Source organism: Chiloscyllium punctatum, chromosome 36 (assembly GCF_047496795.1).
Source record: "Chiloscyllium punctatum isolate Juve2018m chromosome 36, sChiPun1.3, whole genome shotgun sequence".
In the NCBI taxonomy this organism is placed as follows: domain Eukaryota; kingdom Metazoa; phylum Chordata; class Chondrichthyes; order Orectolobiformes; family Hemiscylliidae; genus Chiloscyllium; species Chiloscyllium punctatum.
In genome coordinates this window covers 65940171-65958104 of record NC_092774.1, presented here as the reverse complement: position 1 = coordinate 65958104, position 17934 = coordinate 65940171, and positions in this window count along the sequence as shown.

The following is a 17934-nucleotide window of genomic DNA, read 5'->3' as shown; positions in this document are numbered from 1 at the left end:
TTTTTCCAATGTCTATTTCATTAAAATGTTCTTCCTTGCATAGTGGGTAAGAATGTTACACATTCTCTCCCTATGTTTCCCCAGGAGAGGGCAAATTTGCTAACCCCAGAAAAAGAAATGCCAGATCCACTTTAACTTCAATCCTGAGAATGTCCTTCGGCTCCCTTACTATAGCACTCCAGTATGTCTGGACCTTAAAACATGACCAATAGCAGTGTGTGAGAGTGTCTATAATAATTTTACATTTGGGACAACCTGGTGATACTCCTCTCTTGAACTTAGCCTCTCTAGTGCCATATGAGCCCTGTGTAAAATTTTCAATTTCATGGCCTGTGCTTTGTTACGTATTGAAATTTTCCTTACATTTTCCCATATTTCTTTTCCATACTTCCAATGAAGTATCATGTCCGAGTTCCTGATTCCACATCCTACAGGTTCCCTCCACGTCCCCTAAGGCACGTCCCTTTTGTAAATAATACAAAATACTGACTGAAAGAACACCAGCACACTCGAGTACTCTTTTCTCCACGTCTGACCTGGAAAGCAGAGCTGGGACCATCGAATATAATCTCTTATGTGAAAGTACTGGAATAGGTACAATCCATATTTCTGACTTAGCTGGCTAAATGACATCAAGACCTCCCCCTTGAATAAATTTCCCAGATAGGAGATTCCCTTATTCTCCCATGACCTAAAGCCGGAGTCCATTGCCCCAGGTTTAAATCCTTGGGCTCCCACCAATGGGGTAAACCGTGAGGTCATAAGCCAATTGCCCTCATCTTGCCTCATTATCCTCCAGGTTTTCACCGTATTTAAAATGATTGGACTCTTACACTGCTCGGTCATGGATTTCATCTTATCCATAAATAATTAGGGAACAACGCAACTGCGAGGCTTCAACATCAAGCCAAATTGACCCTGAATCACCCTCATGCCCCACCACCCAGATATGGGAACAAAGGCATATTTGATGTCTCCAAGTCCAGAAGGATCACCCCATTCCCTCACCCTGCGAGAGCTGCAATTTGGTAAACTTAATTAGGGTGCGCCTGCGACACCAAATAAAAGAACCTAGCCAACCTCCATAATACTCATCTGGGTAGCAACAACGGGAGCATTCTCATGGGGTACAACAGAACATTCATTTTATTCAGGGCTAATCGGCCTAACCATGATAACGGTAATCCGTCCCACTGCTGCAAATCCTGCTTTATCCTCTCGAGTAATTGTACATAGTTAGCTTTATACAGCTGGAGCTTTATAAAGCTGGTGGAAGGCAGGAGTAATAAAAATTCTCAAATACAAAAATCCTTTTGACGACCATCTAAACAGGAACTGCATTCCATCCTTCAGATCAGGCACCTCCACTAATCCCCCCACCGGCATGGCTTCCAATTTTGTAAAGTTGATCCTGTAGCCTGAAAAACAGCCAAATAAATTAATTGTTTGAATCAATCGAGAAACTAACTCCTCCAGATTGGCCAAGAACAAAAGGATGTCATCAGCATATAGGGTGATCTTATGCTTCCCCATTCCCACCCCCGGCCCCACTATTTCAGGATCCCTCCTGATAGCCTTAGCTAATGGCTCAATTGCCAAGGTAAATAGCAGCGGTGAAAGGACACCCCTGTCGACTACCTCTCCCAATATAAAAGTTATCTAACTTTGTGCCGTTTGTGATGACTGCTGCCTTGGGATCATTGTACAACACCACTACCCGTCTAGCAAAGGATTCCCCCAGACCAAAATGCTGGGGGATCCCAAACAAGTACAGCCATTCTATCCAGTCAAACACCTTTTCTGCGTCTAGGGAGACCACCGAACCCAGGATCAATCTTTGTGGCATACCTGCACTATGTTCAGTACCCTCCTTGTTGGAGGAGCTACAGCCCTTAATACCCATCTGATCATCTTTCATAATACAGGGCAACACCTTTTCCAACCTCAGGGCTGGCATCTTGGGTAGAATTTTAAAATCTGCATTCAATAGTGAAATGGGTCTGTATGAAGCACATTCTTCGGGCTCTTTCTCCTTCTTTAAAATGAAGGAGATATTAGCCTCCCTAAGAGAGGGTGGAAGACAAACCTGTGTATCTGAATAGTTATACATCCTCGGAGGTGGCAGTTATGAATGCCTTATAGAATTCACTTGGGAACCCATCTGACTCTGATGCGTTGCTACTCTGGAGATGTTTTATTGTTTCCTGCACCTCCTGTATCGTCATAGGTGCATTCAACAGGGAAACCTGTTCCGCCTTTATACTAGGGAGAGGCAGGTTCTCCAAATTCAAACAATCTTTGTTTGGCAAAGGAGACCCTATTTTGCCACCTGTATGTGCAATGAGTTGAGAGCAACCCTGAGGGCTGCAGCTTGACCAGTGAATTCCTAATATAATATACTTCCTCAGCATCTCTTGTTGCTCCTCCCTCTGCTTCCTTCTAGTTGTTTAATGCAAAATAACTAGGCCCCATAAATATGCCTTAGTGGCCTCCCACAGTATTGCCGGATTATTGGCCGTGAGTTGATATCCCAGAAGACCCTGAACTTTCTTCTGATGTACTCAACGAATTTGCCATTCCTTCACAGGAATGGGTCCGTGCACCAGTGCCGTGCATCCATTCCACCACCCTTGATTTTACCATCTAAATACACTGGCACGTGGTCTGAGACAGCTATATTCCCAATTTTACAAGCCAGTGTTTTATCCAAAATATCTGATGACAAAAAACAGTCAAATCGTGTGTGGCACTGTGTTGGTTGGAACAGAAAGTGAAGTCTCTTCCATTCAGGTGGAGGTGCCTCCACACATCCACTAACCCCAACTCCTCACACTGGGGCAGCACGGTGGCTCAGTGGTTAGCTCTGCTGCCTCACAGCACCAGGAACCAAGGTCCGATTCCGGCCTTGGATGACTGTCTGTGGAGTTTGCACATTCTCCCAGTGTCTGCTTGGGTTTCCTCCGGGTGCTCTGGTTTCCTCTCACAGTCCAATGATGTACAGGTAAGGTGAATTGACCATGCTAAATTGCCCATGGTGTTAGGTGCATTAGTCAGAGGGAAATAGGTCTGGGTGGATTACTCTTCGGAGGGTCAGTGTGGACTTGTTGGGCCGAAGGGCCCGTTTCCACACTGTAGGGAAACTAATCAAACTAATCATGTCCTCCTACTGCTTAGATCGTGCAGTCATACATGCCAGGCCCCTTGTCACCCTGTCGACCTCAGGATCTATGAGATTAAAATCCCCTCCTATGATCGTACTGTGCACCCCAAGACTCATTAATTTAGCAACTCCATCAGTTAGAAATGTAAGAGGGTGCACATTTGGTGGGGGGGGGGGGGGAGGGGGGGAATATACATTCAGAACGCCATACTCTTCTCCATGTAGTTGAGCTTCAAGAATGATGAACTGTCCAAGTTTGTCCTTAATTTTCTCAATTACCTGGAAAGGGAGGTTCCTTCTTATCAGTATATGGCTAAAGGAGAAGAATACCCTATCATAACTCCCCCACCACCCAACCTTGCCCACAGCTGACATCCTGGATCCTTCCAACTGAGGCCATGCCCTAGTCCCAGGCAATTCACAGATGAACAAAAAACACGTTATTTACATTCTGAGAGTTAAAAATGGATGCCCATTCCCCCCCCCCCCCCCGCCCCCGGCACACACACACACCCCTTCTCCATACATCTTAACCACAGGTATAGCCACCCCCAAACCAAAACCAAAAGGACAGCAGTCAAAACAAAAGTCCTCATATAATGCACAACTGACCGATATACTAAATAATTCCGGTTTTACATCAAGGCTGTATGGAGAAGCTGATAACCACAAAAAATGGAGAGAGAGAAAAGAAGGGACAGAAAGAACTGTACCATTGTCCGTATCGATGGCCCCATCCCGACCTAAGTCCTTGAATTCAGAGAATTCACAAAGTCCTTCGCCTTTTCTGCTGAATCAAAATGATATACCGTCCCCCCATGAGCGAAATGCAACACGGCCAGGGACCTCAAGGAACATTGAATGTTCAGATCCCTTAATTTTCTCTTAACTTCATCAAAAGCCCTTTCTCTTCTGAAGTCTGGCTCCTGAAAACATATTATTCTTGAGCCTTTAATGCACAAAGCCTGTGGATCTCTTCCCAGTCTTCTTGCTGTTTCAATCACTAACTGTTTTTCTTTATAATGCAGGAGTCGCACAAGGACCGTGCGGGGGCGTGGGTCCTGACCTGCACATTGTAATCCGATGGGCCCGCTCCAAACTCAATAGGCCCGACTCCAACTCCAGCCCTAAGAACGTCAGGAACCACTTCCTGACTTCCAGGATTCCAAAGAGGTCTTTGCCTTCCTCACGTTCCGGAAGACCCACGAGCTGTTAGCTTTTTCTCCAACTTTAGTTTTCCAGGTCGCCCACTTGCTCCTGAAGGACCCGAACCTGGTCTTCTAGCGTTTGGATCCTTCCTCCTGAGACCTCCGCCATGGTCCTCTCCTCTGCTGTCTATTCTCTTTGGGCCAACATTTGAATTTACTGCTCGTGCTTTTCCAGCGTGGCAGATAGTGGTTCCACCGCTGCTTCAATCTTTTCTCCGAGTTTGTCAAACTCCGAGAGTAACTGCTGCTGCCCCATTAAATCCAAAGGGGCCGCCCTGGGAGTTTGAGCAATGGCTCCAGACACCCCCGATGCAGTAGGGGAGTGCCTTGCCTGCTGAACTCCTTTTGGCCCCTTTCCTTCATTTGCTTTCATCCTGGTCTTAAAGCCGTCAAACCACAATTTTAGCAGCTCCAGATGTTCACTAGGTTTATATTAGTTTTTTTTTCTCCTAAGGATGGTTAACGGTGGGGTGGGGGGGGGGGGGTTTGGGGGGGGGTGGGGGGGGTAAAGGTCCACATTGCCATAGGATATGGCACAGAATTCAACACAGCAGACCACTCAGACAACCGCCATCTTGGATCTCCAAGAAAATGGTTTTCAGACCCCAGTAGAGAACAGCTGCAGGATCATACAGCACAGAAACATACCCTTCAGTCCAACTAGTACATGCTATGTTCTCAAATTAAACTGGTCCATTTGCCAGTGATTGGATCCCTCCGAACCTTTCCTATTCATGTACTTATCAAAATGTCTTTTAAACATTGTTACTGTACCTGTATCCACCACTTCCTTTGGACATTGATTCCACATACAAACCACTTTCATAAAAAAAAGGTTCTCCTCATATCTTCTTAAAATCTTTCTCCTCTCCCCTTCAAAATTTGCTCCCTCATCTTGAAACCCCCACCCTAGGGAAAGGACACCTGCTGGTCACCTCATCTATACCCCTCATGATCTTATAATCGTCTATAAAGTCACCTCTCAACCTCCTACACTCCAGTGAAAAACATCTCAACCTATCCACCCAGATGTAAGTATATTCCTATCCAGTTATGATCTGTTCAGTGCTGGTGCAGGCTCGAAAAACCAAATGGTCTACCCCTGCTCCCAATTCTGTCACACCGTGTGAGACCATAAGACATGAGAACAGAAATTACGCCATTCAACGCATCGAGTCTGCTCCACCATTCAATCATGGCTGATAAATTTCTCAACCTCATTCCCCTGCTTTCTCCCCATTACCTTCGATTCCCTTGATACTCAAGAAGCTATCTATCTCAGTCTTAAATATACTCGGTGACCTGGCCTCCTGTGGCAATGAATTTTATAGATTCAGCACTCTCTGGCTGAAGACATTTCTTCTTATCACCATTCTCAAATGTCTTCCCCTTTCTCAAAGGCTGTGCCCTCAAGTTCTAGTTTCTCCTAACAATGGAGACATCTTGTCAATGTCCACTCTGTCCTGGCTGTTCAGTATTCTGTCTGTTTCAATTAGATCGCCCCTGAGTGTGGGCCTGTTAATCAGCATGGACCAGACCCTTCAGGATGAGGTACAGAGGAATTCGGTTCAGCAAAGTGAGAATGGGGGAAGAGTCTGAGGGATGGAGATTTTCAGCTTTCTGTGAATGAAAGAGGAAAGAAAGTTTGGTATAAATTAGAATTGATTAGATAAGCTGATGGGCCAAGGAGTGGCAGATGGAGTTTAATTTAGATGAGTATGAGATTTTGTGTTTTGGTAAGGCAAATCGGGGCAGGACTTATACACCCAATTCTAAGGCCCTGGGGAGTGAAGCAGAACAAAAAGACCTTGGAGAGCAGGTTCATAGTTCCTTGAAAGTGGAGTCACAAGTGGATCAGATAATGAAGGAGCTGTTTGGTATGCTTTCCTCCATTGGTCAGTACATTGAGTTAAACCATGTTTTGGAATACCACACATAGTTCTGATCTCCCTGCTGCAGGAAAGATGTTGTGATACTTGAAAGAGTTCTGAAAGAATTTACAAGGCTATTGCCAGAGTTGGAAGGTTTGAGCTCCAGGGAAAGGCTGAATAGACTGGGTCTATTTCCCTGGAGTGTTGGAGGCTGAGGGGTGAGGTTATAGAAGTTCATAAGGGGCATGGATAGGATGCATAGCCAAGATCTTTTCCCAAGGATATGTGAGTCCAAAAGTATAGGGCATAGGTTTGAGATGAGAGGGGCAAGATTTAAAAATAACCTGAGGGGAAACTTCCTCACAAAGATGGTGATATTTCTGTGGAATGAGCTGCCAAAGGAAGTGATGGAGGCTGGTACAATTACAACATATTAAAAGGCATCTGGAAGGGTACTTAAACAGGAAGGGTTTTGAGGGATATGGGCCAAATGCTGGCAAATGGGATTGGATTAATTTAGGATATCTGGTCGGCACCATTGATTGGGCTGAAGGGTCTGTTTCTGTGCTGTATGACTCTAATCGTCTTCAGTGAAAGTAGAAGTGTGGTTGTGAAGACGAGACTTCCAGAATAGTTTAAATATGTTTTGCCCTGACTGGGAGCAGAAGTTACTATGAAATTTGTGAGACAGCAACTGAGTGAGGGAGCACATCTGGAATTCTGGTGGAAAGTGGGAATTCATTGCACTGTGGGGATAAATTGCTTTCAGGTTTACTGGCAGTAAGTACAGTGTGCTGAGTGGAGAACCTAATGAAGGGTTAGGTGGGTTTTTGTTTTAATTTGCTCATTTCTTTCAGCCTTCAACATTGTATTTCCAACGCTGTCCATCAGAAGGAGCAGTGAATCAGTAACTGGTATCGTTAGAAGCCTTACGATTTTCAGTACTGCAGGTATTGCATTGTTTCATCAGCATTGTAAAGGTCACTGGCACAGCGGGAGGTGTGGGCTGTATTAACTAGAAATGATTAAGCAGTTACAGAACACACATACGAGAGGGCAGGGTGGGACTTGTCTTTCGATTTGCAGAAAGTGGGAGGTTCTGGGAGCTGTCATCCAGAGCGCAGACAACCTTGGTAAATCATTGAAGCCCTACAGTGTGGAATCAGGCCATTCAGCCCATAAAGGCAACGCTGATCCATCTGAAGACCATGCCACCCAGACACACCCCTACACCACCTATCCTGTCCTGTCGTTTCTGCTGGTCAATTCGACTCGGACTAGGGGACATGGCCTCAGGATTAGGGAGAGTAGATTTAGGACAGAGATGAGGAAGAACTGCTTTCCTTGGAATGTGGTGAATCTATGGAATTCTCTGCCCAAGGAAGCAGTAGCAGCAGCGTTATTAAGTATATTCAGGATACAGTTGGCTGGGTTATTGCATTATAGGGAATGAAAGGGTAGTTGGGACAATGCAGATAGGAGGAGCTGAGATGATGACCTTAATGAATGGCAGAGCAGGCTGAATGGGCCAAATGGCCTACTCCTGCTTCTATCACTGCGAAACTATAACTGTGCATTTCCCTTGGCTAACCCACCTAACCTGCACATCCCTGGGCACAATGGGCAATTTAGCATGGCCAATCCAAATCAAGGCTGGTGAGCAGTGTGGTGTTGTGGAAAATGAATGTTAGAGAACGATAAAAGGGGGCAAGGAGGATAAACGTACCAGCAATCAAAGCTGGATTCAAAAGATCACAAAAAATAAAAGTAAAAGCTGAATGTGTACTGCATTGTAACAAAAGTGAATGAATTGGCTGTACACATTGAAGAGAATAATTATGATCTGAGACTCCTTACAGAGAAGTTTAATGGGAAGCTCGGTAAAGGTAGATGGTTGGCATTGTTAATCAAAGCACTGATCACAGGCTAGTCTGGTGTCAGCTCGGATTTCAGGTCCTGATTTCTCTGTCCTCTGTTGATCTCCCTGTTCCCACAGAGTAAGGTGTTGTATGTCCTCAGCTCTGCTGGGTTTTTGCTGAAGCTTTGACCCCCTTTTCCACCTTCCAGAACAATAAAACATTCAGTCACTCAAGGCCCAACCCACATTGCCCCAGTCTGTCAACCACCCAGACAGAGAGACTCATCGTAGTGGGGAATAAACAAGAAAAATAAAACAGAATTAGAAATAAATAGGTGAGTGTGTTTAATGTTTGTTCATTGGGAAGTAAGCCAGAAATAAGGGTCTCCCAGGATTCTTATGGTACCCAACTTGAGGAATTCTCTCTCCCTTACATCTAACTATTAGTACCCAACTCTGATGTATAACACCATTTACAGAAATAAAGCATTTGTTATCAAACAGACAGAGATAAACAGCATAGACATAGACATTTGCTTTCTCTCATGCACGCACACATGCATATAAGTGTATAGTGTGAATTTGTATTTGCAGAATTATATTTATAAATACATAGAACATTACAGCGCAGTGCAGACCCTTCGGCCCTCAATGTTGCACCGACCTGTGGAACCAATCTGAAGCTCATCTAACCGACACTATTCCATTCTCGTCCATATGCCTATCCAATGACCATGTAAATGCCCTTAAAGTTGGCGAGTCTACTACTATTGCAGGCAGTACGTTCCACACCTCTACTACTCTGACGAAAGAAACTACCTCTGACCATCTGTCCTATATCTATCACCCCTCAGTATAAAGTTATATCCCCTCTTGGTAGCCATAGCCACCCAAGTAAAAAGGCATTCACTGTCCAACCTATCTAACTCTATGATTATCTTATGTCTCAGTTAAGTCATCTTTCAACCTTCTTCTCCCTTACGAAAACAGCCGCAAGCCCCTCAGCCTTTCCTCCCTAAGACCTTCCCTCCATACCAGGTAACATCCTAGTAAATCTCCTCTGAACCTTTCCCAAAGCTTCCACATCCTTTCTATAATGCGGTGACCAGAACTGTACACATTACTCCAAATCTGGCCGCACCAGAGTTTTGTACAGCTGCAGCATGATCTCATGGTTCTGAAACTCAATCCCTCTACCAACAAAAGCTAACACACCGTATGCCTTCTTAACAGCCCTAACAACCTGGGTAACTTTCAAGGATCTGCGTACTTGGACACCAAGATCTCTCTGCTCATCTACACTCCCAAGAATCTTACCATTAGCCCAGCACTCTGCATTCCTGTTGCTCTTTCCAAAGTGAATCACCTCACACTTTTCCGCATTAAACTCCATTTTCCACCTCTCAGCCCAGCCCTGCAGCTTATCTATGTCCCTCTGTAACTGACAACATCCTTAGTCAGTATCCACAACTCTACCGACTTTAGTGTCATCCGTGAATTTACAAACCCACCTTCTATGCCCTCATCCAGGTCATTAATAAAATGACGAAGAGCAGTGGACCCAAAACAGATCCTTGTGGTACCTCACTAGTAACTGAACTCCAGGATGAATATTTCCCATCAACCACCACCCTCTTGTCTTCTTTCAGCTAGCCAATTTCTGATCCAAAAATTTGATTTTGTTCAAAAAATGCGTAATCTGCTGGTAGACAATGCAGGCAGTGCATGCATATAGTATTTTATAAATGTCACTTTGGAAACAGAACTTGTCAGATTCAAAATTGGGATACAGACTGACTGTGACCTCATACCTTTAATGCATTGTCTGAGCTGAGGTGTCACCTTTTCTTACAAATCTGAAGTTATCTCGAGAAGGTGATTTGTAAGAAGTTCTGAGATTTACATATTAATGATACCTACAACCCATTCTAAAAGATTAAAGACTGATGGTTTGCCACGTCTGTATGTTTCGTTTCTCACTGGTGTTGGTGTCAATGCCTTGACCCCGTGTCTGGTTGTTTCCAAAGACCCTGTATTGCAGGTTTATCCTGAATTTATACAGTTTTTCTTTGCTTCCCAAAATCAGATCTGCTCACACTGAGCAGTATCCCAATGTCGTGAAAGATGTTAACTTTCAGGTAGAGTTATTCAAAAGAGATGTTTTACTTTTTTTGCCCCTGTAAGATCCTGCATTAGCATCCTTCGGGAAAATTAGAGTGGAGTGAGAATGGATAGGGGGAGAGAGATTGGGATGGTGCTTTCAATTTTGTGGAATAACAAAAGAAAAGATTGTTCTGCAGAAAAAGAATTGCTTGTTCTGAATTTCTACCCTGGACTGATGTTAAAGTGGAGATTTGAGACCACCCAGGGAATCCCTTGTGGACTCAGACCTGCAAAGCCTCCCTCTTGGTTCGTCCCGGAAATCGTACTGTTTGGAAGTCTGGAATAAAAACCTGTTGTGGACAGTTTAGTATAATTTTAGTGATCCCCTTTATTCACTAATAGCATCACTGTGACAACATAACATTGATACCTATAAGCTAAACTAACTTGGTTCTAATAATCTAGGAGAGTAGGTTAGCAGCTGTTCAAATGCCCAGCAGGCTACTCCAATGTATTGATACAAAGTGGCTTCGCTTGTACAAAATTTTGAAAAAGAAATTGCATGTTCTTAATTAGACAGATAATAGTGAAAGACAATAATTCATAAGGAAGAAAAGCTAATTGACAGGTTTCTGAAGCTTGACTAATCACTCCTACAGGCCCTAAGCCATTCGTCAGGTGGGAAAACCAGCTGAGTTAGGCGCCTGCTAGTGAGATAAACTCCTCTCATAAAGAGGTACCAGTCTCAGCTAATTGGAGAGTTCACAAGATAACCTTGCACAGCTCACATGTCAGATACAGTTCTTTTATAAAACGGCTTCTTAGTAAGGAGGGCAAACGTTCAATCATAAAATGGCTTTCCGACACATTGTGCGAGAATCTCTTCAATATTCGACCTTGAATAATTTCTAAGCTAGGAGCAGACTCCTGCTTTTTAAGCACTAAACCATTCTGTACCTGAGGCGGAGATGTTACCCTAAGGTTGCATTCAAACTGATTCATTCATCTTCGAATGAAACATGCCTACTTTTCAAGTTTGTGATTCAAATTCAAATTCAAATAAGACATAAGATCTAATTAGTTAGAGTTGACAGTGGGGCAGTCTGTACAAACAGCAAGTAAGTTAAAGCTTTATCAGTATTTCCTTTTACAGAATTTGCATTTCATAACCAGAATTGGCTTCTCAAAATGCAATTAAATTCAATCCACACCAGCTAAGCACTGAAACGTTCTCTCTCTCTAGTGTCCTTTTGAACTCTCAAGTCAGGGTTTTGTAACAGCAAAGATTTATTTTCTCTGTGACTGCCCTGCTTGCAAGGGGTATACGAATCCATTATAATTGACAGCAACTGAGTGTTAATTACAAAGTTTTTGATAGTACCGAGTTTCGTTTCAGGGTCAGATTCAAACACTGTCATTAATTTCACAAGGGAACGGCTGTGAATGTTATCACTTGGTGTCCTGTTCATACAGATTCACCTATGCTAAGGCAAATATTCTTAATTGTCTTACAGCATCCTGGTATCACTTGGTAAGCCCAGGTGTCCCTATCTTTTACATTCTTTAAGATGCCCCCCTTTTCTGAGCCTTGCTGTCTGTCTATTTTCTAGTGTAATAAATGTGTTCTATAATTCAGCATTACATTTAGTCTAAATGTTTAAAGACAAGTTTTAAGGCTATAGGCCTTCTCAGTGACAATGATGACTTTTGTAGTCTCTTTTTACAGAGTATTTGATCTGAAAACCGAAGTTCAAAAATTAACAGATGAAGGGCTTATGCCCAAAACGACGACTCTCCTGCTCCTCAGATGCTGCCTGACCTGGTGTGCTTTTTCACACTTTGACTCTGACTCTCCAGCGTCTGCTGTCCTCAATTGCAAGTCAATGTCTGACAGTCATTCAGTCCATTGGGACTGTAAAGAGTTTTGACTAAGATTCTGTGAGAAGGAGCAAAGTTTTTTGGTCCCTGTTTCATTACGTTTTCAGTATTAGTGGGACTGAATGAAAGACCCTACTGTTACAGCGTACTGAGTGCGGAACCTAAAACAGTTATCCAGCCTGGAAAGAGGAATTCACGGCGGGGAGGGACTGTACACATGTTTGTGTGCCGCTCAAGCTTCAGCCATGGAGAAACCAGAGGAATCCCGCCCATTGGAGAAACCTTGGAAGTGTGGCGACTGTGGGAAAGGCTTCCATGTCCCGTCTGTCCTGGAGGCTCATCAGCACAGTCACACTGGGGTCAGGCCATTCTTCTGCCCAGAGTGCGGGAAGGGGTTCAGCAGTTCCTCCACCCTGCTGAGGCACCAACGGGTCCACACGGGGGAGAGGCCCTTCAGCTGCCCTGAGTGCAGGAAGGCTTTCAGCAATTCCTCTGACCTAATGAAGCACCAGCAGGTCCACACAGGGGAGAGGCCATTCACTTGCCCAGTGTGCGGGAAGGGGTTCAGCGATTCCTCCACCCTACTGACCCACCGGCGGGTCCACACAGGGGAGAAGCCTTTCAGCTGCCCTGAGTGTGGGAAGGCCGTCACCCATGCCTCCAACCTGCTGACCCACCAGTGGGTCCATACCAGGGACAGGCCCTTCAGTTGTCCCGAGTGTGGGAAGGCCTTCAGCAATTTCTCCCACGTGCTGATCCACCGGCGGTTCCACACCGGGGAGAGGCCATTCGCTTGTCCTGAGTGCGGAAAGGCCTTCAACAATTCCTCTGACTTACTGAAGCACCGGCGAGTCCACACTGGGGAGAGGCCCTTCAGCTGCCCTGAGTGTGGGAAAGACTTCACCCAGGCCTGCAACTTGTAGAGGAACCAGCGGGGGCACCAGCGCTCCCAACAATCGGATTTTGCCGGTGAGGCTGCTGTGGGTCACCCCCAGGACTGAACCTCCTGCCCAGTCTGACAGTGGGAGAGTTGGTGGGCTGGTTTTGTTTTCTGCTGGACTACACCCACTCCCACGGTGGCTCAGTGGTGAGTAGCATTGCCTCACAGTGCCAGGGACCCGGCTTTGATTCCACTATTGGGGCAACTATCTGTGTGGAGTTTGCACATTCTCCTTCTGTGCCTGCGTGGGTTTTCTCGGTGTTCCGGTTTCCTCCCACAGTCCAAAGGTGTGCAGGTAGGGTGGATTGGCGAAGTTAAATTGTCCCAGTGTTCAGGGATGTGTAGGTGTGGTGCATTAGTCAGGGGAAATGTCGAGTAATAGGGTAGAGAAATGTGTCTGGGTGGGTTACTCTTCAGAGGGTCAGTTTGAACTTGTTGGGCTGAAGGACCTGTGCCCACACTATAGGGATTCTGTGATTCTATGAACTTTGATCCATTGGGCGCTACTGCTCGTTGAGCCCAGGACTGTACGTTACCACTGAAACAACCTGCACAAACCTAAGCCTGCGAGACCATTGGAGCAGAAGTCAGGCCATACAGCCCATCGAGACTGCTCTGCCATTCGTTAGAGACAAAAACAAACTGCAGATGCTGGAATCCAAAGTAGACAAGCAGGAGTCTGGGAGAACACAGCCAGCCAGGCAGCACCAGCAGTGAAGTCAGTGTTTCAGGTATTAACCCAATTCATTGACTTCTCTACCAGAAATGATTTACCAGGATGTTGCCGAGAGTTTGGGCTACAGGGAGAGGTTGAATAGACTGGGGCTCTTTTCCCTGGAGTGTCACGTTCCAAACCCTCTAATGCATGATTACTTACATGGAAAATTCCTCTCTGTTTGGAATATCATTTTAGAAATGTGTCAACCATGTTGACATATAACAAGAACAACAAATGGAGAACTTTACAGGTAATGAGCAGGACTAGAATGTTGAGTCAACCTGACCTCCATGGCTGAGAGAGTTCTCCCAGATGTTGAAGTTACACCAGTGCCTTTTACTCTTGCAGCTTCCCCAAATTTTTTTCCCTGATGTAAGATCATTCAATGACCCGAAGAACTGTTTTTATCTCCATAGCTGTTGTTAGACTTGCTGAGTAATTCCAGCTCTTCTGCTTTATCCTTTTACTGGATTTGAGCTTCCCATAGTGTAATGAAGAACTGCAGATGTTGGAGATCTGAAACACAAAAATGAATAAATTGCTAGAGAAACTCAATAGGACTGGCAGCGCATGTGGAGAGAGAAGCAGAGTTAGCATTCAAGTGCAGTGACCCTTCTTCACAACTGATGTGGACTCAGGTCAGGATATTGAATCTGTTTCTTTCTCTCTCTCTCTGTCTCTCTCTCTCTCTCTCTCTCTCTCTCTCTCTCTCTCTCTCTCTCTCTCTCTCTCTCACTCTCACTCTCCAGACTGGCTGAGTTTCTCCAGCAATTTCTGTTGTGACACTTTCACAAGGTTGATGTTTGTTATCCATCCCTAAGTGCAAGGTGTCTTGCTTGTGCCAATTCAGAGGGCAGTTTGAGAGTCAACCACATTGCTGTCGGTCTGAAGTCAGATGTAAGCCAGACCAGGTAAGGATGGCAGTTCCCCACCTGAAAGGACATTGGTGAACATGGGTTTTTATGACAATTGACGTCTGTGTTTTCGATACCATACTGAGACTAATTTTGTGTTCCCCATTTATGAATTGAATTATTCACATCTCACCTCACCTCTTGCTGTGGTGGGATTTGAACTCATGTCCCCTGGATTACTTATCCTGTGACATTACCACTACATTGCTGTTTCCCATTCGTTGCTATTTTGTGTTTTGCTGTTTCCGTCTTTGTCCTCTGATGTTTGGGAAATTGAACCTGTTTGAAGGGTTGCCCTAAACCTGTCCCTTTGACCAAGTTTTTGGTCACCTGTCCTAATTTGTGCTCTGCAGTTTTGATTTTTAAAGGAATTCTCATATGTTCACGTGAAGCACTCCGTGATAGTTTACTTGCCCGCAGGTGTCATTTGAATGCAGGTTGTATCCTGATCTTAATCTGGAACTAGAGGGTCATATATTAAAAGTATAAGACAGAAATGGGGATAATTTATTTTCTCTCTGAGGGTTGTGTGTCTTCTGCAAAAGGCAGTGGATTCAAAATCTTTAAGGCAGAGGTAGATAGGTTCTTGATAACCAAGTGGATGAAAGATTGTCCGGAATGTGTTGGAATGTAGAGTTGAGGTTGAATTCAGATCAGCCATGATCTTATTGAATGTTTCAGCAGGCTCGAAGGCCTAGTGGCCTACTCCCACCCATTGTATGTCTGTATCAAGGAGTCTGTGTCTCTCCTCTTATAGCTATGAACTGGCCATTCCTTTCCAATATTGTCCCTTGTAGACAGTTAGTTGAACACCAGATGGCCTCCTATTGGGAGCAGGCACATTGCAGCAATTGCAGTATTTCTTGTGTTAATTTTGTTGCTTCTTACTCAGTGTTGCTGAGAATCTTCGAAATACAAACCAAAACACTTCTACTATTATCGCACTAATGGAAGTGTAGGTTTGGATGTAACATTGTTGAATTAGCCATTCCCATCTTTTCCAGAATTCTGTGTTTAAAGCCCTCAAGTCTGGTTTCCTCCCCTGAAACAGTTCTTATCAAGGTCATGTTTGACATCCTTTGTAACGGTGACAGGGATAAACATTCCCTCGTCGACCTGCGGAGAGCCTTGATCAGGGTTAATGACAGTACTGACCCTCTCCAACACCGCTCTATCCTCTGGGAGGGTCTGCTTTTAGCGTCTTCCGTTCTTATTTGTTTAACCGTAGCTGCTGGTGTTGGCATCTATACCGATGATATCCAAATGTGCCTGAACACCTCTTCTCTCCCGACTCATCTGTCGTTCATAATTTACCAATACTTTCATCTGAATGACTGCCCAGCATTGGATAACCATAAACATTCCCTTAGTTAAATATTGCACAGTGTGAAGCCATTGTTTTAGTTCCCAAGTTCGACCTGAGCCACCCCCTTCCCCCATCCCAGTAACTCTGTTGACAGCTTTCATGTCACATTTAAAACTCGGATCGATAGATTCGTGATCAGTTGGGGGATGAACAGTTACAGGAAAAGGGCAGGAAAGTGGATGTGGGGAATGTCATAATCAGCCACAATCCTACTGAATGGAGGAGCAGGCACAAGGGGTTGAATGGCATTTTCCTGTTCCTATTTCTTATTTTTCCCGAGCCCTTACCTCTGAAACAGGGTCCTGGCTTCAGTATGTGCCATTACTGAGAGTGCTGATGTTCCCTTGTGTAATATCAACAACTTAGCAGCTGCTGTCACCTCTTGCTCCTCTCTTACCTCTAAACATTTTATGCCAATGTTTTCAGGGGAGGCGATGGTCGACTTTATTGTCACCAGACTATTCACCCAGGTAATGTTCTAGGGACCTGGGTTCAAAACCTACCCCGGCAGATGGAGGAATCTGAATTCAACATAAATCTGGAATTCAGAGTCGAATGATGAAACCGCTGTGGTTTGTTATAAAAACTTATCTGGTTTCCTGCTGTCCGAACCTGATCTGATCTCCATGTGATTTCAGATCCACTGTCAGCTGGTTGAATCTTCACTGCCCTTTCAGTCAATTCTTAAAGCTCACCTTTTTTAACTATTAAGTTGCCAGAATGATTTATAGACGGCATAGACAGGGACCTTTTTCACTGGAGTGTAGAAGGTTGAGGATAGAGGTTATGGAGGTTTATGAAGTCATGAGGGACAAAGATAAGGTGAGCAAACTTTGTCTTTTCCCGAAGGGTAGGGGAGTTCAATGTTTGGGAGTATATTTTTAAGATGAGAGGGAGAAGATTTAAAAAGTACGAGGGTGGGGACAACGTTTTTAACATTGAAGGCGGTTCGTGTGTGGAATGAACTGTCAGAGGAAGTGGTGGATGCAGGTAATGTTACAATGTTTAAAATTATTTGGTTAACTATATATGAGCCAAACACAGGCAGGTGGGTCTAATCTTCCCCCAGATATTAAAAGGGACAGCCAGTCAGAGGGGGGCAGGGCTACGCCTATCATTGTTGTGTGGCATGTGTGACAGCTGCAACAAGACGTCCCAATTCCTGTGCTCAGTGCTCTGACCAATGAAAGCAAGCATGCCAAAAGCCTTCTTCACCACCCTGTCTACCCACAACTCCATTTTCTAGGAGCTAATAACCCGCAACCCTCGATCTCTTGGTTCAAAATACTGCATATGAAACACATTTGGTACTTGTTGGTAGACGTTAATATTTGGAGCATATCTCTCCTCTAATTTGGTATCTTATACAGAATGCCATTACTGATGAAGTCCAATGTGCCAAAACCTAAACTTCAAAATCCCTCTGTTCAACTACAATCAAGGTCCTACCATTCACGATGTACATCCGACCTTGATTTGACTATACAAAATGTAATACCTCATACTTCGCTATATTAAACTCCATTTGCCAATAACTTCAAACTTATGCAAACTAATTCTGGACTCTCCCACCCCAGATAAAAGACCTTTCTTACTAACCCTATCAATGGACTCATGATTTTATAAACATCTATAAAGTCACCCCTCACCTTCAAAACTTCCGGGAAAATGACTCCAGTAGATTCAGCCTCTTCCTGTCGCCCCAACCCTCCAACCCTGTCAGCATCCTCGTAAATGTTTTCTGAACCCTTTCATGTTTCACAGCCTCCTTCCTGTAGCAAAGAGCCCAGAATTGCATGCAGTATTCCAACAGTGGTGTAATCAATGTCCTCTCTGAAGAGGATTTTAAAAAATATATCTACAAGCAAATCAGGTTAGTTGGGCATGACTTTCCCACAGTAGTTTGTTTTGGCTGTCC